At 46.5% G+C, this 25118-nt stretch overlaps 1 long non-coding RNA gene across 1 annotated transcript in view; it reads left to right on the plus strand.

Moving 5' to 3' along the window:
* LOC110291498 overlaps nucleotides 1–25118 on the plus strand; it is a 108053-nt gene that overhangs the window by 77657 nt on the left and 5278 nt on the right. Inside the window, exon 2 of the long non-coding RNA XR_003836223.1 lies at nucleotides 4580–4662. This is a non-coding gene — a long non-coding RNA (uncharacterized LOC110291498). The remainder of the gene's footprint in view (nucleotides 1–4579; nucleotides 4663–25118) is intronic.

A 25118-nucleotide genomic window follows, 5' to 3' on the forward strand; every position in this document is an offset into this window, starting at 1 on the left:
TCACAGTTCCAAATTTTGTCTTTGTAACTCCTTCCATGGGTGTTTTGTTCCCATTTCTAAGAAGGGGCAAAGTGTCCACACTTTGGTCTTCGTTCTTCTTGAATTTCATGCGTTTAGCAAATTGTATCTTATATGTTGGGTATCCTAAGTTTCTGGGCTAATATCCACTTATCAGTGAGTTCATATTGTGCGAGTTCCTTTGTGATTGAATCCCAAACTCTTATGGGCCCCTGACGCCCTGCCTGGCACAGCGTTTTCTCCCCCTCCCTCCTGTTTGTGGGCCACTGCTCCTCTTTCTCATAGTTCCTTGAGAGTTCCCAGTTTGTTCTTGCCTTGAGTTTTCCCACATACACTCCCTAGCCTGGAACAATCATTTCCTCTTTTCTTTAGGCCTTAGCCACTGTCCGTTGTTACCCTTCAACCCTGTACTTCCTTCTTGGAGACCATGTCGTCTACTGACCCGGTCAGTTCCTGATCCTCTTTGAGCAGGACCTTCTCTACCTTCTCCTTTGTATCCTGAACTTCGCACAGACAACACGTGCAATTCATATTTCAAGAATGAATGAGAGTCTGGTCCTTCTCCCTACCCATCCTCAGAGGATGCTCCTCTTGTCTTTTTGTGAGCTCCAGTACAAAGTAGCCCTAAGAAATGGATGATTGGAAAAAAAAAAAAAGGCCCCTGCATGCCCACTGGCCTGTTGTGTGTCCACATAGATCTTCTCAATCAGAGATAGCAGCAGGGATCTCATGATGGAGAACTTTGATTTTGTTTTGTTTGATATTTTCATTCAATGTATTCATGATGCTAGCAACATTATCATACTGGAGAGGTTTAGATGTGAAGCCACCTACAGAATACCTGCAGAAGAGCCATGGGAGCCCAGTGCTCTGAATACAAGTCTGGGAACATTCCCGGGCCTTCTGTGGTCATCCCATGGCTTGGGAAGATTATCACTACAGTTCTTTGTATCTCAAAAGATCTGGGCAGCCTTTGCATGGCAGCAGTAGGACTCAGGCATTCATAAGTGAAGACAGAACTGTCTGAAGAGGAACAGATGGTATTGGAGCCAAATGAGGGGGAATATGACCTGAGCAACATGGAATTAATTACCAATGAGCTCTGTCAGCACTTTGCAACGGTGGAGAGGCATAGACAAGAGTGACGGCGGCCATATTAGCTGGATGAAGAGTGCATGGATGCCTGGGTGAACATGGATGACTTGTGCAAGTGACTCTACCTGTCAGTGGAACCCCTAACCCTGAGGGCCAGTGAGTCAGCAGGCCAAGATCAAGTGCCTCCAGGATCCTTGTTCTGAAGGTTGTCATGCTTCTGAGTGTTGACAAATACCATGACAGAAAGCAACTCAAGTAATGGCCTGTTGTTCCTTTGAAGTTTTGAGCTCCTGAACAGAGTCCCCAGCCTCAGCCCTTTTCTATTGACATATCATCTTCCTTTCTGAGGATTCTCAGGGGAAGAGGTGCTATACTGACATAAACATGTTCACCAAATTCCCAGTGGGCCCTCACATAGTGGATGGACTTTATCAGCCACCAAGTGTTCTGCCTGAGAAAAATCTTCCTTGACAGAGTGTAATAGTTCTGTGTACACCCTTTCCCCCTGAGTCTTTTGATGTTGTCAGTGGCAGGGTCTAATTCGATGATGATCTTGCTTCGAAAATGGAAAACAAACAAACAAAACCCAACCAACCAAAACAACCAAACAAACAAAAAAACAAAACAAAAAAACCCCCCAATGGTTAGATTTTACACCCATGTGTCTTCAAGTGGAGTTTCAGTCTTCCAGGTCTAACATCAAAGCACAGCCCCTTTCTGGTGTTCTTTGAATTATGCATAACCACAGGAGAGGGACAGAACAGTCAGATAGAGGCCCTGTCAGCCTCTGGCAGCATGATGCTAATGAGTGGAAGTCAGAAGTCAGCACCTTCAGTGGCTTGGTCTCCAGGGATAGTTCCTGACTTGTGGCCTCCCAACATGGCTCTCCAGCCTCCATGAAGACTGCTTAGCAAGCTGTGTGTTACATTTGGGGATTAGGGAAGGTGTCTAGGATACCTGCTTAGCAGACTGCTGTTAGGAGGGGGGGTCCTAGAATGAAGGATTGATCAGGGCCAAATTAAGTTTGGGAACCATCATAACAAGTGATCATAATGCTGTGCGGAGTGAGATCCCTCTTGGAGAACATGGGGATGGCCAAAGAGAAGTGACCAATGAGAACGTGCTAGCCCCAGACACATGGGTTGCTGTAGGAACAGAAGTGAGTAAACAAAAACTGAAGAGGAACTAGTGTTGTGGAGGTGGAAGGAGGACAGGGAGGTATGAAGGCCGGAAACCAGGGACAGCACTTAAGAAGCAAAGGTTGAGCAACAGTCAGCTGCCCCAGAAAGGGGGGCGGGCTCTGGGAAGTGACTACTAGGAGTGGAAAAAAAGATGTCAGCAGTAGCCCAAAGAGGAACGTTAGCTCATTTCTTGGGCTCACTCCATTATCACTCTGTGGACCCTCTATGACCAGGTCCTTTTTTCTACCCCACCCCATTATGTTCTACAACGGGGAGACTGGTTTCTGACTTGGGGGTAACTCAGTAGCACGTCTGGATAAAGCCCAATCCATGTAGGGTGGGCTACAGCTTATTTGTCTAGTCTTGAGAACCTAGAACTATGTACTGAAATGGGTAAGGCTCCCACCTTGGTAAAGTATAGATCCAATGGAAGCGTCTGGCATGTCTACAGCTCAGTTCTGCCCCTTGTCAGCTAAGACATGATCCCTTATCCCAAGACAGGTCTTGAAGACTGCATTATTCTCTGTACTCTCTTTTCAAAAATATTTTTATCATATTAATTCAGCATGGTATGTGTGTACGTTTGTATGTCTGTATGTCCATGTGTCTGTGTGTAGAGGGCAACTTGAAGGAGTCCATTCTCTTCTTCCACCATATGGGTTCTGGAGATTGAACTTATGTTGTCAGACTTGGCAGCAAGTGTCTTTATCTACTGAGTCACCCCACTGGCCCTCTGCACCCTCCACTGCCATGAGTTCTTCTGTATAGAGTCTGCCTTGCACCTGTCCCTCCTAATGAGCCCAAGTCTGCCTTCAAAAGAAGCCATGGCTTCCCTAGTTCCCCACCTTACCATTCTAGAAAAAAACAAAGCCACCTTTATCCACATCTCTTTCAGGAAGGCAAAGACCAAAAAAAAAGCAACAAGTCCACCATGGTGGGGACCTAGGAACCCTGACAAGGGGTGCTTCCAGCTGTGTCTAGCTTCTTGTCTGTGTTCCTGTCCCCTCCCCGAGTCAAAGCCTCAGGGCCTTTGACATTTTGGATCTTTAGTGAAACCTCTTTTTCTTCATCTCAGTTCAGCCACAGAGATGCCCTTCAAGTTCTCTGGTCATTTGTGGGTAATCTACCCCTTGGAGCTTGCAGGCTAAGAGGATCCCCATTCCACACAGCTCCATACTCAAAGATGGTCTACCAGGTGATATCTTCTCCTGACAGGACTCAGGACATACAAATCTTTCATACTTATGTTTTATAAATACCACTTTTTAAATCATAACACTGCCATCCTCAAAAGCTTTTGGAAGCTCCCCATACCTGGAAGTTAGGGGAGAGGGAGCCTGTGTTGGACTTTTATAGGTTTAGATTCTGGATATAGTAGGAGTGGACCTTCTATGTCTGCCCCAAAGTCTCTTTGAACTTGGATGTGCCTCTCTCTCTAATATCCCCTTTCACCACCCACCACAGGCTTCCAATCCACAAAGCATGGGAACCTGGGCAAGGAGAGTGTCTTAAGGTGCAGGGAGAACTCAGAGAGCTCAGAAGACCTTCATGTGAGACCTTAGCCCCTGTATCACACAAAAACATTTGTAAACTTCACCTTCCAAATGTCTGGCCTCATCCTATTGCCCAAGGGACACAAGGCTTGACTCCAGCACCACTGCCATTGGCTTCCATGGACCTCGGGCAAGGACGTCACTTTCTTCTTTAAGTGAAAGTGACGGAATCCAGTCCTGTGGCCTGTCCTCGCTTGGCCTTTTCTTTTCTCTCCTCCAAAGCACAAATCTGCTCCAGCAGGATCTGTCTTCTTACACCTTCTCAAGACACTAGACAGGAGAACAAGTCAACCCCACCCCAACTTAGCTTCCATTGATTTGGAATACCGACTGAGGAGCTGATGACCTGAGTTAGTGGGAGAAGATACTACAGTCAATTAGCACTGTCTGCTGTGGGAAAGAGACAAGAAGCCCGGCGTGTGACAAGAGGCATGTCATGTGTACCTTACATTGGCTTACACCCTTTCAGCTTGCCATGTTTGACTGAAGCAATTTCCTCTTTCTGAAATTCCCTCTTTTCTCTTTCACTTGTGCCAATTCTTCTGAAGTCTGATTCTTGAAGAACTTGGAGTACTTTCCCAGTGTGTAAAATCTCCAGGTTCATAGCATTGCACCGAAGTCAGGAATTTTGTTAAGTAGCATGTTAGCGCTCTTCTTGTTATGGCCGAGGGTGGGACAGTAATTGCATGAGATGATCCGTATATTAGTTACTTTCCCTGTTTCTGTTTTTAGAACTTATGAATGCAGCAGCTGTCAGCAAAAAGATAACGTGGAAGCATTCCTGTGCTCCTGTGACATTGACTGGAGGCTGCCTGGTGAGGTTAAATTCATTCCTGGTGGGTGTATATGTGTGCTTCCTAAAGCTTTGATGTGGAGCAGGAAGTCCCGAGGCTTGGCCCTTCTTCTAGTCACCCCCACCCCTGCAGCTGTGATAAAATGCCCAAACAAAAAAGCTGCACGGGGAGGAAAGGGCTTATTGTGGTGTGGAATTCCGAATTACTGTATGTTATTTAGGGGAAGCCAAGGCATGAACTTGAAGCAACTCATCACATGCACTTTCAAGAGCAGAAATGCATCACACACTTAATGCTCAGCTAGCTCTCTCTGTGCTTATGCAGTCCAGTGCCCAGAACCACGTAATGAGGGCCCCACTCTCAGGCTGAGTGTCCTGCTTGGATTTCCCCCCTGTTTTGTTGTTGTTTTGTCATAAATTTGACACAATCTAGAAGAACCTCAGTTTGAGATTTTTCTCAATTGAGAAAACACCTCAATTTATAGGCAAGTCTATGGGGCATATTCCTGGTTAGTGGATTGATGTGGGAGGACCCAGATCACCATAGGTGGTACCACCCCTGGGTAAGTGGTCCAGAGTTGTTAGAAAGCATCCTGAGCAAGCTATGGGAAGCAAGCCAGTAAGCAGTACCCCTCTATGGCTTCTGCTTCAATTACTATTTCCAGGTTGCTGCCCTGGCTTCCCTAAGTGTTAGAGAGTGACCTGTGAATAATATAGATAAGCTCTTTCTTCTCCAAGTTGCTTCTGGACACTGTGTTCTTATCACAGCAATGGAAACCCTAAGACACTGGGTCTTCCCACATCAATTAAAGCAATCAAGACAATCTCTCACAGACATGCTTACAGTCCGAGAACCCCTGAGACTCTCTTCCTGGGTAATTCCAGGTTGTGGTTAGTAACTTTTCCTGTGGCAGTGATAAAATTCTTGAAAGAAGCAACTTAAGAGAGGAAGGTTTTATTTTGGCTTTGTAGGTAAGTAGTCTGTCACGGTGGGGAAGCCGCAGCGGCAGTAGAACTAACCACTACACCACTCTATCTCTTGATGATGTATCACAGAAGTAAGTCTGGTGTGGATACTCAGAAGGTTTTTCTGAGTGTAAAAGCTTTATTGAACATAAGAACAGACCACAGAGTGAGATGCTGCTAGTGCAGACCAACTGCTGTACCGCCCACACCAGACATCTTCAGGCAGGTCCACTAGGGTTAGTCAAAGAGCAAGACCCACACAACTGGTTCCTTAGAGTCTGGTTTCAAAATAAGGGTGGGGCTTCTGGAGAGAGGAGGTGGGGGAAGTTCCAGCTGTTAGGAAAGTTCGAAGGGTTCAGAAGTAAGAATGAAAGAATCTGCTCTGGAAAAATGTCACTGGGAGCAGCCAGAATCTGCTCTGCTCCTCCGGCACGAGACCGGCTGGCTTTGCTGGTTCATACTGTCTTTTCCTGCCCGTGTGTGCCATCTTCCCTGAAACCATGAGTGTTGTAAGCCACTGAGAATTATTAGCCTGTCAAGTCACTTACAGCCTTGATGTCCTGGAGCTGATGTCAGCAGTGTAGTGTCCCCAAAACAGAGTGAATTCCCTGAAAGTAGTGTGTCTTGTAAGAGCTATAAATCCAGTGCTGTCCCTGCGATGCCTCAGAATCTTCGAGGCTCCTGATTTACTAGGCGGCTGTTCCCTGGTCACTGCTGCTGGCTGTGATCCCTACCCTCCACTGCGCTCTGTGTGGGGTGGGGGATGGTTGCAGGAAAGGCAGGAAATAAAAACTCAATGTCCTTCGTTAGCCACGTGTCCTTCCTTGCCCTTGTCTGTGGTTTCCCCGCTGCAGGCAGTGCTCTCATTCTCAGCTAAAGTCTGACTTGTGTGTGCTCATTTTCTCTTTCCAATTGTTTACAGGCATTTTGAAGACAGACCCTGAATCACGTTTCTAGGGTCTGCCTCCCTTGAACTACACCAGGCTGACTTCGCCTGGCTTAAGGGAAGCTGGATACAATGGGTGACTGGACTGATTAAGTGGCTGAATGGAGAGGGGGAGGGGTAAATTAATCTAGGAGAAGGGCGTCCCAGGAAAGCCCTAGTCACTTCTGAAAGCCAGCAATCAATTTGCAGTACCCATTACCTGTCTAGCTTGGCACTTCCACTGCCAGCTCTAGGCTGGGCCATGCTCCCACAGCCTCTGAGGAACGTGGTTGGCCTTCGGATCTGTGTGTTTCAGTTGGCCCTGTGAACAGAGCCCGTTCCAAGACCAATGTGAGTGATTTGGCCACCTCCCTGTTTTATAAGTCCCATTCCTGAGCTGAGTCCTACAAACATCTCGTTGCCTTTCTATCTTCAGAGGCAAAATATCTGGTCCACCCTCAAGGCCTTCATGCAACTCCTCCCGAACTGAGCAGGAGCCTTGGTGAGCCCCATGTCTGGGCATGGGTGAGGTGATGACCCAGACAGCAGTTTGAGAAAAGCATGAGAGGCCCCCTGCTCTCCTGTAACTCAAGCCCATTGGGGTGACCAGAACGCAAGGCTGATTGCGAAACCCTCCGAGGCAGTGCTTGCGTGATAAGCACCACATGTGTGGAGAAAACTCAGCCCAGCCCTGTCTGAGTTTGCCTGGGTGGGCTGGGGTCTGGGAGGGACCCACATAAGGAAGAAGAGGAGGGCTGAGCATGCAGCTTAGTGGTAGAGTATGACGAAGGCCCTAGCTTCAATCCCCAATCGCAGTCTCTTTGTCTCTGTCTCTCTCACACACACAGAGAAAGAGAGAGAGACAGACATAGTCAGAGACAGACACAGAGACAGAGACACAGAGGGAGACAGAGAGACACAAAAGAGAGTCATAAAAGGGGCAAGAGCAGGACTAGAAGGACTAGGAGAAAGGTTCTTGACTATGGGCAAACTACCTAATCTGTCTCTATCACTGAGGTCCTATGAGAGCCTGAGATTTGGGTAGACATTGTACAGAGGTGTAGCCTTTTTGCTGGTGTAGTCTGAGCATTTGCTGGCCTAGCAGCAGAGGCCCAGGCCAGCAGGCTGAGCAGGGGCCTGTCATCTGAAGCGTATCTTCTTCCTATGACCTTCAGCTTAGAGAGCCATGAGAGGCTGTGGGCCAGAACTGTATCCCAAAGGCTGGAGACCAGGGGCCTTAAGCCTGGGCTCCAGCTCACCCAGCCACCCTTTTTACTCAGTTCCAAGGCTATAACGACAAAGATGAAAAGGACCCTAGATAGGAAGGGGGATGGGATGGGGGCAAAGAAGCCACATGAGCAGCAGCCAGGACAGACAAAGATGTGCTGTTTCCCCAGCTTGTGGCATTTGTTTGCAAACAGAAGTGTTTTCCTGGGACAGTGTGCTTGTGTCTTCCAGACCAACAGAGGCTGTCTGTGTCCCAGCCCCTCCCTGCCACAGGCTCCATCTCTGGCCTCCACGGGACTTGATGCTAGTCCGTTTTCCTTGATCTCTGCATCCTTGCAGTCTGAGCAGCCTCAGCACTCAGAGAGGTAGAGAAGGCAGAATGACTTCAGAGGGAGTATGGGGTTGTGGGGGCTGTGCACTGAGGCTTGGGGATACCCAACAGTACATCAGGCAGGGAGTGTGTGCCTGTCACAACCCCAGAAACCTGCATCTCAAATCTGAGGCCTATCAGCACTGGGAAGTCCAGGACAGGCCCAGTCACTCTGAGTCACTCAGAACTTCAGTTTTATTTGGACCTGGTAGTTATGAAAATGGAAGCAGGTAACTGGGTGACAATGCCTAACACAGAATAGTGCTTATAAATGTTTAAAGCCTTGCACTTAGCAGAGAACAGGGCTATATCCCCTCCTCTGCTGCACATTTGGCTGGAACAGTTCACTAATTCAGGCTATTGCTAAGACAGCCTGCTGGTAAACACAGAGCCTAGGGACAGGCTCTGGCTGGGCAGAGAGCTGCCTCAACAGGTCACACAGCCTTCTTTTCCATTCTTCAAAGGAGGCTCAGGACATCCTTGGGTGGGAGTGACAGTGTTCACCCCTGAGGTCACACTGTGGCTCTGGATGCCTTCCCCTGTACCCCTACCTCAATTAGATCAGTGTCAAAGTTGTGTGCTCTGCTTGCAAGTAGGACTCGGTGATTTAGAAAGGGAAGGCAGTCCTGAGGAGTGGGCAGCCACAGCTCCAGCTTGCTGCCATTGGAGAAGCCCTCCTAAGAGTCAGCAAGTCTCAGGCAAAGGCCATTAAAAACTGGACAGCTGAGCTCCCCTGCATTCTCTCCCACTGTCTCTCCTGACTCACGGCTCATACATCTTCTTAAGGCCTTTGAGGCACTCTCCAAATATTCTGGTCCTGATTACTCCTCTATTCATTTTCCAATATCCAAATAATAATCTGAGAGAAGTTGCAGTACACATAGGGGGACATGGGGCCTTGGGGGAATCCTAGAGCTTAAGACAGATTGATTACACAGGAAGGAGAGAGTATGGAGAGTGTGTGTGTGTGTGTGTGTGTGTGTGTGTGTGCAAAAGTAAAATCAAGGCCCAGTCATATGAGGTAAAGGAACCAGTGTCTGGACTCCTGAAGCCAGATGTGGACATCTGCTTCATGGGGTCAAAGTCACCCAGGGCATCTGAGCTCCACACTCATATACAAGTAGCCATAGTCAGACTTTGTCCCTGGAATGAAGGGACTAAGTTCTGCCTCCTGAGGTTAGGAGGATCGAAGGAGATCAGAGTGCAGAGACTAGGGACCCGCCCCAGCTTGGTAGTCAGTAGCTGTAATGACACACACACACACACACACACACACACACACACGATCTGAGTCAATATTGACTCCATCTGTCTCGCAACAAAACCCAAAAGCCACAGAGTCCTCTTCTGCTCACATTCCACATCAAAACCATCAGAAAATCTTGCCTTCTTGGTCAGATATGATGGCAAATACCTTTAATCCCAGCACTGGGGAGGCAGAGACAGGCAGCTCTCTTGAGTTCAAGACCAACCTGGTCTATAAAGAGAGTTAGTTCTAGGACAGCCAGGGCTACCCAGAGAAACCCTGTCTGGGAAAAAGAGCAATAAGAAGTCCTGCCTTCCTTTCCACTCCCCAGGACCCCTTCTCACGTCTTGCTGCTCCTCTCCCAGGCAGGCCTAAACTGTCATCTCTCACCCCAGCTGTCACAGAGCTTTCCAGGATATTTCCCATTGCCTGTCCTTTCTTAATATAGAAATATAGAATCCAGAGGGATACAATCTTCAGCGCCCCCCTAGTTCCTTCTTGAAAGCCTACGCTTTCAAGCTGGGAGGACAGCTCACAATCTGCCTACTGCTCTTCTCTGTGACACTCATGGCATGGGCTACGTGTTCCCCAATGCTGATTTGATTCAGTCTTCGCTTCCCTATACAGGGGGCCTTTGCCACTGCAGTTACTGCTGTCTGCCTCAACCTTCATCCTGCCTTCCTCACACCGTGGAACTTCCTGCTTTAATCTCTGTATTGTTGTCTGTTACATCTCCTAGATCTCACAAGGATTCCCACTCAAATGAGGCAATCTCACAAGAAGTCCGAGAAACAGCTTAGGCAACTTCTCCCAATGGCAAACCCCCCAGGTTTTCTGCAGAAAAGGCGTGATCTCAACATGTGCATAGTACAGGGTTGAGGAGGCAATGAACAATGGCTGTTCTGTCCCTCTGTCCCCTCCTCTTTAAGGTCTTCTCACCTGGGAGCCAGATACATAGATACTTACTTAGTTACAAACATGTCTTTGGTGCCCCCTGCACAGATGAAGTCAGTTACACTAGTGAGTCCTGACTTTCCCAGCTGCTTCCTTGAAGGAGGGGAAAAAAGGAAAGTAGCGTAGACAATACAAGCAAAAAGCTGTCTGGCTTATGAAGTGAAGGTTCCTTCTTCTCCTTCCCCTCCTCCTCCTCCCCCTCCCCCTTCCTCCTCCTTCCTCCTCCACCTCCCCACCCCCTACCCCAAGAGACAGGGTTTCTCTGTGTAGCCCTGGCTATCCCGGAACTCACTCTGTAGACCAGGCTGACCTGCCTCTGCCTCCCATGTGCTGGGATCAAAGGTGTGCACTACCACCGCCAGACTGAAGTTGAGGTTTCTGATCCAGTTCTCAGAGCAAACACACTCTGTCTTATTTCCAGTCCCTTCTCCAAGATGCTGTGCTCTTGTATCTGAGGCCTCTCCAGGCTTTCCTGCCCCACTGTCCCTCTTTCTGCAAATCTCCATCCTCCCTCCTGCCCCTGATACAAGGTGTTGGGTTTCAGATTTATTTAATTCAGACCTATTTAACATACCAAGCCAGATCTGACCTCCAGATTTTCCCAGCATGCCCCACCCTCTATGCTGGACTTTCCAGCCCAGAGGCTGGGCTTCCTCTCACCCAAAGGCTCTTCACTATAGAATCCAGACATTTGGTTCTCAACCTCTCTTTCTCACCTTTGTCCCTCTCTCCCTCTCCCTGCTCTCTCCCCTCCCTCTCTTCCTCTCCCTCTCCCCTTTTCTCTCTTCTTTCTTCCCTCTATCTCCTTCAACATGGCTACTTCACTGACCCTCTGTATGGTTGGTGAACTTGCCCCAATAAACCTGTCTTTATACTTTAATTTGGTTTGAATTGGCACATTTTGTGGGTAGAGAATATTTACCATCTGGTGCCATACACTTGAGGTCCACTTCTTTGGGACAGTAGTTTCTTCTATGGAAATAGTACTTCTAGCCTTAAAGTATGTATGGACAGAATGATGGATGTGATAGGCTTTGCAGCTTTCAAGTTTTGCTCAAACCTAAGAAAAATGGAAGGCTGTACAGTTGGGATCAGGGCCTATCCAGAGCCAGTATAACAAAGAAACAAGGGCCAAAGGGGTGGTTAACATGACCACTGTACGCAAAGCTCACTTTTGCTAGGGACTTGCGATATGACCAGACTAGATCAGAAACCTCCACTTTATATGCCAGACAGCACCATGATATTTTATAAGATTCATTTTTACTTATGTGTATGTATCTATGTGTCTGGTGTGTATGTGTGTGTGTGACATGTGCACTGTAGATGAGGGTGTCAGATCCTCTGGAACTCCAACGTTTGTGAACCACATGACTTAGATGCTTGGAATGAACTAGGGTCCTTTGGAAAAGCAGTATAGGCTCTTCACTATTGAGCCTTCCCTCCAGCGCTCTCCCCCCCACCCCCCCCAATCCATGTTAAACAATCTCACCAGTCTTCGACCTGTCTGGTTGTGAATGAAATAGGGACCTAGAAAACCAGAACACTGTCTAAAAGTAAGGCCCAAAGAGGAAAACATTAAGCAAGTTCACAGCCAGTTATTAATAACAAGGCAATGCTTAGAAGGAGAAGCCTAGGATACCACAAGGCTACACAGCAGCAGAACTTGGGCTTAGTGGTGGGCATCACAAAGGGCTTCATTTGAGCTGAGAACTACTTGCAAGGCATTGATTAATTCTAAGTTTCCAGATGCCAAGTGGGTTCCCCACATGCAGTACCCAGGAAACTGGATATTGTGGACTGGAGTCCTTAGGCCACATAGGATCACAAGTAAGGGGCAGGCCTGCAGGTGGGATGTCCTAAGAGTCGAGCCTAGGCTGGAACTTTAGCAATCTGAGGGCTGCTCGTCAACCCTCCTGACCCTGACCCTCCCCCAGCCTACCTACCCTTGAACACACTGAGCCACTGGGACAGGACAGCAAGGTTCTGGCAGCTCAGCCACCCGTGGATGCAGCGGGGCAGGGCCTCATGACCTCATCGCTATGGAGTCTTACACCGCTGCCAGCAGGAGAAGAATATAAATGGGGAAAAGTCCCCTCCAGGTTTGCTGAGGAAGGCCGGGGCTTTGCAGACTCCTGCAATGTGGCTGCTCAGGAGGCCTGAATGGAATTCGGAATTCGAAAGTACTTGTTTCTTGGCAGAAAAAAAATTCCAAAGATTGCTCAACATTCCTTTGACTCCAGGAGCGGGAGTTTGGCAGCAGCCCATGGAAGCAAGGAATGGGAGCCTGTGGGTGTGCCTTGCAGCGTGGCCAGCACGGGTTGGGGAATAGCCCCTCTGCTCTACTCCCTGGGGGATGAGAGAGAGGGGAGAGAGTTGAGATTTGAAGTTCTTGCCCTCCTGATGAAGGAGCTGCAATATTATGAAGCCAGCCAGAGACTGGGAAGCCAGACTCTCTGGCTCTATGCAAAGCCCTATTTTCGTCGCTGTCAGGAAACATGGGAGTAGCTCACTCCCTTGTAGCCTTCCTGTGGTTGCCAAGGAGATGAGCTCCCTCTTCCCAGCTCTCTGCTTGATAATGGCAGATGTGGCTGACACATCTCCTCCTCCATGAAGCCTGCTCCCTGCCTGGGTTGAAATGCACCTGTCAGCACCTCTAGGCACGTATACCATGACTCATGTGGCTGTTTGTAGAAATGTCTACCTTCCATCAGACAAGAAGTGAAACTAGGGTCCTTGTTATGTCTGTAGAATCCTGCAGTTGGTAAGAGATCTGGACACCAAGATGTCCAAAACCGGCAAAGAGTATAAATGTGAAGGCCAAGCATGGGTTAGAGTGCGCGCTCACTCATGATCCGTGCATCACGATGCTAAGAAGCTCCTGGCAATGTCGTTTTCAAAATTATGAGAAGATGGGACATATTCACATTAGCAAATTCCTACTAACCACTATTACTGTTTTAGTGTTTGCTTAGTGTTTAGTTGTGTAGATGTGAGATATAGTAAGATCCTCCACTGTGTGAGTGAGACATGTGGAGATAATTATTAAACTAGATTAAGGGAAAATGGCCTTTGGGGTATAGGTATGAGGCTATATTATCATAAAAAATGCAATACAGAAAAAATTAAAACTTCACCAGAGGGTTTTGGCTTTAAAATGAAATATTTCCTTGAGGCTCATATGGTGAGGGCTTGGTCTGATGTATTCTGGGAGGTTCCGAGCACTTTAGGAGGAGGGATCTAATGGGAAAAGCAGGCTTCTGGGAAGGCCTGCCTTAGCTTGGTCCCCACTCCATTCTTCCCTCTCTGCTTCCTGTTCACTATGGGTAGTATCCCCCATGCTAAAGATGGCTCCTGCCACTACAATGGTGGGTCTCACCACAAGCTCAGAAACAACAGAATCAGACTGGACTGCAGACTGTGAAACTGTGAGCTATGATAAATCTTTCCTCTAAAGTTGTTGATGAGGGGGTTTGGGTGTCCTTGTGGAGAGTCTGGTCACACACACACACACACACAGCACACTGTACTACAGAGCTGACAGTTCCTAACCTCATCCACCTAGTTCTCCGAAGGGGAAAGAAAGCCCTGATTGCTTTGAGATGAAGGCAGGGGACTAAGTCTATCTATTTTTACACACTCAGCATATTTTACACATACACTTAATGAACTTAGATGTTGTATGTATTTCTTTTCTTTAAGACTATCTGAAGTAACTCTCCACCCTTGTAAGTATATTCTTTTTCCTTTGTGTTTGTGTGTGGAATACACATGTGGGTTCACCTGTGCCCACTGATGTGGAGGCGGAGGGTGATAACATGTGTCATCCACAATTGCTTCTCTTTATTATTATTTTGAAAAAAAGTCTCTCAATGAGCCCGAAGCACATTGTTTTGGCTAGTCAGACTGGCCAAGGAATCTTAGGATCCCCCTGTCTCTACTTTCTAGTTCTGGGGTTAACAGAGCATTCACCTCCACATCTGGCTTTTTATATGGGTCTGGGGATTTGAACTCAGGTCCTCATGCCTCTACAGCATGCCTTTTATCCACTGAGCCATTTCTTCAGCTCTAAATAGTATTAAAGCATATCATTATTACAAACATTTTGTATTTTTGATTGGGTGGTGGTGGTGTGAGCAGGATGGGGGAGGGGAAAGGAGAGATGGGGAGAGAAAGAGGGAAAGAGAAGGGGAGAGGGAAAGAGAGAAAGAAGGGGAGAAGGAAAAGGATAGAGAAGAGGAGAATCTCTTGACAGAAAAGAAAGGTACAACATTATGGGATGCTTGGCTGGCTACACCCTTCCCAGGTACCACTGTTTCAGGTTCTGGGATTTTATGCTGTCTTCATGGATGCAGATCTTCAGTGTACAGAAGGAATCAGGCTTTTGTTATGTGCTTCATGAGTGTTATATCCTCTGGTGCTTCATCCCTAGGCCAGTCTCCCTGTCTATGTATGTTCTATGTATGTGTGTGTCTATATATGTCTGCACCTACCTACCTACCTATCTGCTTATTTATTTCAGACAGGGTTTTACTGTATATATAGCAAAGGCTAGCCTGAAACCCTCGATCCCCTTGCTTCAGCCTCCTATGTGCTGAGATTTGAAGAGTGCATCACTAAGCCCAGCTTCATATCAGTGTTTTTAAAAGCAGTTGTTCTTGTCCTTAATTTTCTTTCTCCTTCATCCAGAGAAATCATTTGCTTCATCCAATGCAAAGAAATTTTTTTAAAGATTATTGAAATGTGTTTCCAAATTTTCCTCCTGAGAAGCCATTAAATTTACATTCCACAGTTGATAAGAGTGTGTGGCCAGCAGCCCTGGGAGGGCTTGGGAGGCATCTCGGCCAGCAGTGATGGAGTTAGGTAGCTGCTTTGGTGTGGGAGATTAAATCTGAGAAGGCATGACTGGTGATATTTAGGTCTTTTGTCTGTGTGTTAAGATGGGGGAGATTCTAGCTGTTAAGTGGCGGGGTCGGAGGGAGGAGGATTTGAATCAGGAGGCTAGAAACTGGGTTTGGAAATATGGCATGTTCAAAGCAAACAAAACCCTACATAAGAGTCAAAGGATAAATATCCAAAAAACATTTCTCCAAAAAAGCCAGCAAATAGTTAAAGAATAACCAAATGTCAGTTTCAGATTCATTCATTCCACTGGAAAAGTATCAGGGAATTCAAAAAATGTTTACAATTTTAAAGGGGGTCTTGGGAGTGAGTCACATAAACCCCAGAAGAGCTAAGGTGTAGAAGAGAGCCGCCCCAGCTGACAGCACTCTTGTCTTTTCTCTACAAGTCATTGTGCCATTGTCATGTGACAGGAACCAGGGACTGCTATCTTATGACCTTATGACCTCTCCAGAGGGTTAGTGTCTTAGTTAGGGATTCTATTGCAGTGAAAAAACATCACGACCCAAAGCAACTCGGGGAGGAAAAGACTGATTTCAGCTTTTGGTTCTACATCAAGATCCACCGTTGAAGAAAGTCAGGACTGGAACGTGGAGGCAAGCACTGGACAGATGAATGCTGCTTACTGGCTTGCTCCCCACAGCTTGCTCAACTTGCTTTCTAACAGCATCCAGGACCAGCAGCCCAGGAGAGGCACCACCGATGGAGAGCTGGGCTCTCTCACATTAATAATCAGTCAAGAAAATGCAGCACAGGGTTTCCCACAGGACGGTCTGGAGGGGGTATTCTCTTAATTGAGGTTCCCTGTCTAAAGTGACTCAAGCTTTTGTCAAGTTGACATAAAACAAGCCAGCACAGCTACTGAGACCTAATTCTGTCAAGATCAGAAATCTCAGGGAAGGGCTCTGACCACTGTCAATCAGCTGTTGCCTGAGGGCAAGCTGGGGAACTTGTTCCCTGTGGATCTGTCAGATGTGGCTTTATTTTAGCCAATATTAATATAAAGGCTCTTGTCACAGAATTTAGGAGTATAGAGCCTATATGTAAATCATGTGATTAGTTTCATAATTATTTTTAACCTCTTGTGCTGTATTCTGGGGAAATTCCTCAGTTTCTTTTTCCAGAGCATGAATTATTCTGTTCCTCCATGCTCCATCTCAGGCCTTCCCATCTGTTCAGACCCTGCGGGCCTCACTTCCATGGCAGCTGTTCACATGGTCTCCTTGATTCCTCTGCTCCCAGTTGGTTAAGAGCCATTGCCAGTGGCTCTACAACCTTCCTTTCATCTGGACTGAGCACTCGAAATGCTTTTCTTGGCAAGTTTCACATTTTCCTGTTTCTTTTCCATGGAGATACTTGTTTCTTTTGAAGTGAAATGTGGCAGTGTGATTCTTTTCTCTTTCAGTAGGGAAGTGTCATGTCCTGGAGTAATGGTTAGAGCTCGGGTTCCAGAGCTACAACTCCCCAGTTTGACTTTGTGACTTCTGACTAAATAGACACAATTGGTGTGTGTGTGTGTGTGTGAGCATGTATGTATGTGTGTGTGCATGTGTGTTCTGACAGAATCTCACTACTTAGGCCAGGCTGTCTTGAAATTCACTAAGTAGCTCTGCCTGGCCTTGAACTTCAGATCTCCCTGCCCATCTCAGCCTCCTGAGTACTAGGACTACAGATGTGCAGCCTTGTGTCTATCTCTCTGCAGTTTTCTTCGTCTCTCTGAGCCTTTATTTCCTCATCTAAACACTTACTGGATATGTTTCTGTTGGGGGGAAAGTACTGACTGCATAAATGAAATCAGAGAAGGGAAGAAAACAGTGAGGCTGGTATATATGGAAGTATGCTTGGAGCATGAGCACAGAGGGTCATTTGGTAACAAGTCTAAGTTCAGAATTCCTGGGTATGGCTGTGCCTCTAGGTAAGGTCTCCATGTTGCTTCTCAAGACCTGACCTCATTTATTATAAGATTATTACAACCACTAGCTGCCTCTATCACATGTGGTATACAATGCTGATGAAAAACAGAGACGTTGTCATACATACTAGCCTTTGCCATTTGTGAGAAGAAGACCACCATCAGTGGCTCCTGGTCCATCTCTTCAACACACCAGATGGTGGGGATGGTGAGGTGGAGGCTTGTCTGAGCATCACTGTACCCAGAGCAAGGAGCGAGTCTTCCAGTCAGCCAGAATGCCCCTCCCGGCATCTGTTATTCAGATAATTTCCTTTGCCCATATCTATAGACCTCTCATGATTCATTTGACAGTGAAGATGCCCTTGCCCAGGGCTGCAGTACATCAGAAACCAAACCACGACCTGTTGGTCTGGGTACTTTTAAATTGCCCCAGGGCAGAGTTTCCCAAACCTGTTTACTAATAAAAATCTCTTGGGGAATCTGATAAAAATACAGCTTTCCACTCATACTCCAGATCCATGGACTCTTCAAGGGAGTGCCTTGGCATCTGCATTCTTAATCATGACCTGGGAAAGTTTAGGAAATAACCACCTCAGTAGCTGAGCACACACGCTGCAGTTTCACAGGCTTGGGATTTTTCTTGTGTGTGAAGAACTTAAATCCTTAAATCTTTCACCATGTGATCATGAGTTTCATTTAGTGCTGGTGATGGGGTGACCTACTGGCCAGTAACCAACTCTAGAAATAGTAGACCTGAGACCTGGAATGGCAGAGGTCAGTGACAGTAGCTCTAGGGGTTGCACCCATCCTTTGGGGATCAGCAGGAAACGGTGTCAAGGAAAGGTGGGGCCATCTCCATGACTGGGACTTTTGCTCACTTGGGTGGAGTTGGAACAGGACGGTAATTCCCTGATGGAAAGAGAAGGTGCAACATTATGTTCTGGTCTGGTTGCTCTCTTTTCTGGGTGTCGTTATTCCAAGTTCCAAGATGCTATGCATCTTCATGGGTGTAGATCTTCAATGTATGGAGAGAAGTAGAATGTTGCTATTCAACAGAAGATAGGACTATAAACAAGTGACAGGATTTAGCATTTATGGCTGTTGACTGCTAACAAAAAGACCCTTCCTAAATGCAGTCATCTGTCCAGAGGATAACCAAGTCATGAGTCTTTGGGAGCAATCTCATTCCTTCTCCCTCATATTTGCATAACACATCTACTAAACCCATAGTTTAGGATCTGGGGGGAGAGGGGCAGGCAGTGGTCATGGCCCCTTCTCCCTGTCATGATTCAGTCATACGGGGCTCATCCATTTCTGCACTCTGGAGCAAGCTTCAGTTTCTGTATGAAGACTATTGAAGGATGAGAGGAGTGGACTAGAGAGGCAGCTCAGAGATTAGAAAGTTCTTGCTGCTCTTTTAGAGGACCCAAGTCCAGTTCCCAGCATTCATGATGGGTGGGTCACAACTGGCTTCTGGCCTCAACAGCATTCTCTCTCCTCTCCTCTCCTCTCCTCTCCTCTCCTCTCCTCTTCTCCTCTCCTCCCCTCCCCTCCCCTCCCCTCCTTCTCCTTCTCCTTCTCCTTCTCCTTCTCCTTCTCCTTCTCCTTCTCCTTCTCCTTCTCCTTCTCCTTCTCCTTCTCCTCTCCCCTCCCCTCCCCTCCCCTCCCCTCCCCTCTCTCATTCTCTCTCTCATCATACACACACACACACACACACACACACAAGTAAGTCAATCTTTCTTTTTAAAAACACTGTATTGCTAGGAACTGCAGGTGTGGCAGCACAAGCAGAGAGCCTGTTCAGCATGCATGGAACCTTCAGTTTGATCTCCAGCACTGTATGAACTGGACTCTGTGATGCACACCTGCAGTCCCAGCACTTGGAATGTGGAATCAAGATCAAAAGTCCAAGGTCATCCACAGCTACACATGGAATTCAAAGCCAGTCTAGGCTACAAGACACTGCCAAAAAAACCCACAAACAAACAAAAAACAAAAAAACCTCTTAGTAAACATGATAGACCCCAAACTGAAATGCTTTTCACAGATGTTCAGTGAAAGGGTCACACACAGAAAAGCAGAGTGTCCCCACCTCTGCTCATCCCAACCAGTTCTTGAACAGGCTTGGTTCAGAGCACAGAAAGGTGACCCTCCTGGAAGCTGCTCCTGGCTCACCTCTTCCCAGAGCACCAACAGAGCTATACACTTGGGGACTTTCCCTCTCTAGTCGCATAACTAACAAAGAAATGCTCTGTAGGGCTCAGTTTGGATCCTTATACAGTTCTATTTTGCCCACGTGCTTAGAAAAAGCACTTCATAGAGTAGATAAACAATAAATGTACTCCAATCAAAAATACACATTAAAATAATAATAAAAACTATCGGGATGAAATGAAATAGAAATTATCAGTGCTGGTGTATTACTCTCTGCTGGTGCAGTAACAAGTTGTCACCAGTTTACTGGCTTCAAACAACACAAGCTTCTGGCTCTGTGGTCAGAAGTCCAACAGAGGTCGCATGGGTTACCCAAGCACTTTTCTGGATGTTCCTAGGCTGAATCAACTCATATTTTCCAGCCTTTGAAGCTTTTCCAACTCCCTTGGCACCTGGCTCTCTCTTCCATTTTTAAAACTAGTTGGCCAGTTGGAGGAGTTCTCTAAACTCTATCTCAATGGGTTTCTTCAGTGTCCTTCTCCTCCTTTGTCAGACCCTTGTAAGTACTGTAGGCCCATCTGGACAACCCAGGGAAGCCTGTCCACCTATGCTATGTCACTGTTCCCCATGGTGGTCTAGCCACAGAGCTTAGAAATGGACAGATGCTAGATGTGATCACTTAGTTGTGACCCCATATGTTAGAAGCTTGACCTCCAGTTTAAGCTTTGAGACGTGGTGGCACTGTCAGGAGGTAAGACCCAATGAGAGGAGGGAAGCCTTGGGTTGTGCCTTCATAGAGGATTTTCATAGTTCTTATAGGACCCAAGTGTGGCTGTGGCTTCTTGTCTTACTATTGGTCTCTATCTGTTCACAAACTTCCACCATGGTGTTATTTATCATGATATGACCCAGTAAAAGGGCCACCACCAGGGGACAAATCAATGCAGTCACCCAGTGTTGGGCTTCTAGACTCAAACTTAGCTAAATAAACCTCTCTCTTAAAAACAACAACAACAAGATTCCACAGCTTTGAGTATTTTGTTACAGTGAGGGAAACTTACTGACACATTGTCTTTGAGGGGAGGGTAGGAAGAGGGAGTCAGTACTCTCTCTACCACAGTTAGTAGGAATGTATTGAGTAGAGCCTCTCAAGTTCTCAGGAAGGATGTAAATTTCAGTGAAGCTTCTCCGAGGCAAATTGGTGGTTTGGAAAATAAGCCATAAAATGTATTTGTTCAGCCAATGTGTCTCATACTCTATTCTCAAGAAGTGGCACTAACTCTGTGCTTGTGCGTGTGGGTGGGATGTGGGGGTGAGGCTCTCAAATGCTCATCATTGCTTTACTATTACTACCGCCTTCCCCAGACTGGAAATAACCTTACTGTCCAGTTGCAGAAAGGCTCACTAAGCCTCATCATATCCATATAAGGAATATTAAGCTGACAGTGAAAATTATACTCATGAAACTTTTTTATGAAATAAAAATATGCATATAGCCTAATGTTAAGTCAAGCTTAATTTTGTTGTGAGCACAAAACAGATAACAAAAAATAAACTACATGAAAAACAAAAAAAGGATAGAAAATAATCATAGACTCAGCCTGGGAAGGAAAATGTGATTAGCCATGGAAGTTACTAAGGCTGGTGTGCCCACCTGGAGCCTAGGTGAGAAAGTCCCAGCTTCTAGCACAAGCTTCCCCTAGGTCCTAATGGACTTCCGTGTTGACTTTTGTGTTTGTAAGTAAACATTTCACTGGGAGGTGGCTCCACGTAGCTCTTGCTACAAAGGCCTTCGGGCCTGCAGTTCCTGTAAAGTAGTGAGGATTTGTAATCTGAGTGTTCCCATGGTGAGATGTGAGAGGCGAGACAGAAGCTTGTGAACCATCCAGTCTGTGCATACAGTGGTAAGCAGTAAGAGACCTGGGTCAGAGAGGTTTGAGAGTGAGCCTGACACCTGATGTTGTCTTCTGACTTCCTTGCACATGCAGCGGCATATGTACATGTGCATTCACACATACAAATATGGACACACATTAACACACCCCACCGCCACTGCCACGGCCACCAGGAGAACTCATAAGCATCAGCTGTCTGAGTCTGAACCAGTCTGCCTTCTAAGGACTCCTGCTGGAATTCATTTGAGGAACTTTATAAAAATGCAGATGCCTAGGGCCTGCTCACCCCCAGAAGATCCCATAAGGTTGGGTCAGGCAAGTTAAAACATTCCCTTGAGATACCACAAGCTCTCTTCACTCAGAATCACAGCATCAGATGTCTGGCCAAGGCCCACCCCTCTCTTGGTCTTCTCCAGATTCCTTTAGTATGCTGTGTCAGGAACCAAGTGTTCATGTCTGGCTTTATCATGCTTCCCAGTAGATTAGCATCCTGCTTCTTCCTGTTAGGAGAATATCCAGATGCCCTGAGAGCTGCTGGCATTGGCTGGGTTTCAGCAGCCCCTGCGGCTACTTTAGATTTGCTCTGTCTCTCTCCATCCCTCCACATCCTATTTCAGATGAGCCTGCAGGTCAGCGTTGTTCAGCTATTCTACTTTCCTTTTTGCAATTAGCCACTGGGTTACGCATGTTCTCTTTCATTATGCAGATTCTCTCCCTCCATTTTTTGAGATCCAGTAGATAAAAGTTCTTTTGGACCTTTTAGAAGAAACTTAAAGAAAAGACAAACTTAAGAGATAAGCAGCATAATGGCTTAAGAGCCAGGATTCTAGAGCCAGAGTTCAAATCCTTGCCAAGAGAACGTAGACAAGTCATAGGATCTTGGTGCCTCAGTTTCCCTATTTGTCAGTGAGGATGATCATCACACTACTTCCTTGGGCTCTCAGAATGATTTGGTAAGCTAACGATACACCCCAAACAGTGCCTGGACCAGATCTATGGGTTCCATGTCCATGGTCTTAACCAACTTTGGATTGAAAATATTTGTATGTATGCATGTGGTATGTACATATGTGTTCATGTGGGTGGGTGCGTGTAGAAGCCTGAGGGCAATGTTGAGTGTCTTTTTCTATAATTGTCCACCTTATTTTTTGAGCCAGGGTTTTACTGAACCTGAAGCTCACCAATTTGCCTAGATTGGTTAGTCAGTGAGCTCTAGGGCTCTGCCTGCCTCTGCCCTCCCTCCTCTAGTGCTGAGCTTACAGATGTGCATCCTTACACCAGGCTTTTGTTGGGCATTGAGGATCTGAAGGCAGAGCCCTCATGCTTGCACAGAGTCACTTTCCCTATTGTGCCATTTCCTAGTTCATCATGGATGGCTTTTTTTTTGAGGTTTATTTATTATTATATGTAAAGACACTGTAGCTGTCTTTAGACACACAAGAAGAGGGCGTCAGATCCCATTATGGGTGGTTGTGAGACACCATGTGGTTGCTGGGATTTGAACTCAGGACCTTCGGAAGAACAGTCAGTGCTCTTAACCGATGAGCCACCAATGATCCATCTCACAAGCCTGGCTCATAATTGAAGCTAGACTCAGCATTGACACACAACCCTTTCTTTTTTCTATTCACAAAGCAATGAAGGATAACAGCTACACATGGCATTTACTAGGTATTCAATTAATTACATTTGTGTTTTTGTTGCTCTGATAAAATACCCCAACAATAGCAACATAATGGAAAGGAGGTTTATTTGGGCTCACAGTTCTAGGGTATAATCCATCATGGGGGCGGGGGGGGGTGCACGGCCACAAGGGCTCAAGCTCAGCTGGTCACATGGCATCTACCAGAAGGAAGCAGAGAATGCTGGTGCTCTGCTAGGTTTTCCTTTTTATTCAGTCCAGGACTGAAGCCTAGGGAATGATGCTGCCCATCTCAATTAACCCAAAGTTGACAACATTAACAATCACAGGGATCCAAATTTATCTAGAGATGAAATAAAGCTTACAAGAGCCTTTACATGGGTTATATTATCTGGGTAACATTATCATTCTCTTTAGTATAATGGACTTTGCACATCCAAGGATTTCAGCACAGGGATAGGAGTATGGAGTTCTGAAACCAGCTTCAGTGTAGCCATCAGTGGTCACAGGTTACTGGGTTCCTGAAAGGAAAGCTGGGGGTGGATGGGAAGGACAGTGAAAGAAATAATGAGCCAAGACAAAGTTCTCTGATCAAGACTCAATCTTTAATTGTAGGGTCTTGAATTTAAAGGGGGAGACCCATCCCCCACTTTGCCAGGATCTCCTTGCTTTGTTAGGATCTCATCTGGAAAGCAAGCTCAGCTGCTCACCAGGTAGCTTCTTGCAGGAAGCTGCAGATGTGGCACACAATAGACTTTACCTAGGTCGGAACACTCCACCCTAGGTGGGCTAGCTGACTATGGCAGAAACAGACCTGATTCAGCCCACCCACGGCTGGAGGGAAGGGCACACTCCTTCCCCAAGTACACAGTTATGACTGTGTGGTGACTATGGCAGCTCTGCATCCTGCAAATGCCACAAAAATTGCTTAATTTGCTTTATGAATTCAATTCTAGTGACGAGAGCCCTTTATTGTGCAGAAGGGACCTGCTGCTGCTTTCACTGGAGGAAACAGATTACAAGAAAGAAGCTGAGAAATCTGCATGAGTCAAAACCCTGAAAAAAAGAGAATATGGCTAAAAAGGGAGAGAAATGTCTAAAACCTGAAATTCTCATTGGACAATCACACATTCACCAAGGAAACAGTCCTGGCTCCACCTTCCTCCACAGTTCCTTCAATTTCTGTCCCAGCGAGCACTGGTTTGTCTTACTCCTTCTTCCTACTCCTGCAACATCTGCTCCCATCCAGGCTACCTTGGTTTTCCCTTTGAGCCATGGTGGCAGCTCCTCACCTGTACTCCCATGTCCACTTTGGCCTCCCTCAGTAATCCAGTGTATTTTCCACTCCCCACACAGTAACCACAAATAGAATCGTAGGCCATCGAGATGGCTCAGCAGGCAAAGGTCCTTGTCACCAAGTGTGATGACCTGACTTCAGACCATGTATCCCACATGACAGAAACAACTCCCACAATGTTTCCTACCTAATCTCCACACATGTTAGGTGGTTTATACATGCCCCCCATAATAAATTAATAAATGTTAAAAATTTGAAATGCAAATCTAATTATATTCTCACCATGGTTATCCTATTATCATAACCTTAAAACTACTCAGGGAGCTCCCAACACTTTCAGAATAAAGAAAAAGTTTTAACATCTCACCAGACCCTGTAGAGTCTGGGCCACACTTGTTTCTCCATCCTCACCATGCCCCATCTTTCTCTGTTTTACCCATGATGCCTTCCTTCAGTCTTGTGTAATGATGAAGCTCCCCCCAGGCCAGAGGGCTTCTGCATGAATTAGTCTCTTTCTGCACCTTGTTCTCTCCCACCTTCACCCACTTAAAGAAATTAGTAGATTTTATTTATTTATCTATGTTTTTATTTTTATTTATTTTTCAAGGCAGGGTTTCTCTGTGTGGCTCTGGCTGTCCTGAAACCAGGCTGGCCTTAAATTCACAGAGATTCACCTGCCCTTGCCTCCCAAAGGTGTGTGCAACCTCTGCCTGGCTACAACAACAACTACTACTGCTTCTCCTCCTCCTCCTCCTCCTCCTCCTTTGGTTGGTTGATTTGTTTACTTTCTGTATATGGATGTATCTGCATGTACACCTGAACGCCAGGAGAGAGTATCAGATCCCATTACAGATGGTTGTGAGCCACCATGTGGTTGCTGGGAATTGAACTCAGGACCTCTCTGGGAGAGCAGCCAGTTCTCTTAATCACAGAGCCATCTCTCCAGCCCTAGATTTTATTTTTTTAGAGCAGTTTCAGGTTCACAAAG

Source organism: Mus caroli, chromosome 3, assembly GCF_900094665.2.
Source record: "Mus caroli chromosome 3, CAROLI_EIJ_v1.1, whole genome shotgun sequence".
Taxonomy (NCBI): Eukaryota; Metazoa; Chordata; class Mammalia; order Rodentia; family Muridae; genus Mus; species Mus caroli.